Source organism: Protobothrops mucrosquamatus, unplaced genomic scaffold, assembly GCF_001527695.2.
Source record: "Protobothrops mucrosquamatus isolate PMUCROS unplaced genomic scaffold, P.Mucros_1.0 scaffold548, whole genome shotgun sequence".
Taxonomy (NCBI): Eukaryota; Metazoa; Chordata; class Lepidosauria; order Squamata; family Viperidae; genus Protobothrops; species Protobothrops mucrosquamatus.
In genome coordinates, this window is record NW_015386852.1 from 635022 (window position 1) to 636087 (window position 1066).

The following is a 1066-nucleotide window of genomic DNA, read 5'->3' on the forward strand; positions in this document are numbered from 1 at the left end:
ATGTTATCTTGCTTCCAGGCTATAATTTAGTATAGCATATTTTCTGGAAAGAACCAGATAAGGATTTTTGAAAATTTAAGTAATGTTCAGCAAAGCTTTCTTCATACTTTCAAGCCTGTAACAGTGAATTGCTACTACAATACAACATTTTAATATTTTTCCTTTCCAGAACTGTGGTAATCTGTGATAATATTATAACAAATACAACAGCAGGTTGAGATAAGGATATTTATTCTTATAATTTATATATTATTGTTTTCCTCAGTTCCTCTGTAACTTCTGTGACCTCTAGGGGCCAGTGCTAGAACAACACCCAGAATTTCCAAATGAAGATTGAATTCCAAAATCTACCTCATGAAAAGACTTTCAGCCCAGTAATTTTAGCATTCATCCCTTTAACTCCCTCGATGTTCTCTATGAGATCTGTAATTTCTAAACACTGAAGCATATTACTCTACTGATACTTATTATTTTAGAATTTTAGTAATATGTTTATAAACAGAATCATCAAACAAGGAATAAACACATGTCTATCACCCGACAAAATTTAAAAATAAACAAAAATAAAATAAGTAATAAATAAATAAAATTAATAAGTTACAAAGAAAACAAAAACAAAAACAAACAAATAAAAACTAAAAAACTAAAAACTAAATCGACTACTATTTCAGCGGTCAGATTTCTACATTTCTGTTTCCAAGAGCTTTGACTATTCCACATTCAGTTGTTTAAATGGGCTATAATTATCACTTGTTCTCTAGCAGCAGTGTTAAAAAGAAATCATATTCTGAATAGTTGGGTGGGGGAGGGAGAGAGAGAACCTGAGAATTTTTAGAAATCCTTCAATAGTTGATGAATTTTAGAAGACCGCTGGGAAATCGGAACATCCCAGGTCAGTAGATGGATCAAGAAGATAAACAAGCAACATAAAAGGCAATAGCAAACCCACTTCAAGAGAAATTTTAGCTTCATTGAACCAATCAATATTTATTTCATTCATATTAATTCTGAGAATAATAATAATAATAATAATAATAATAATAATAATAATAATAGTAATAATAAT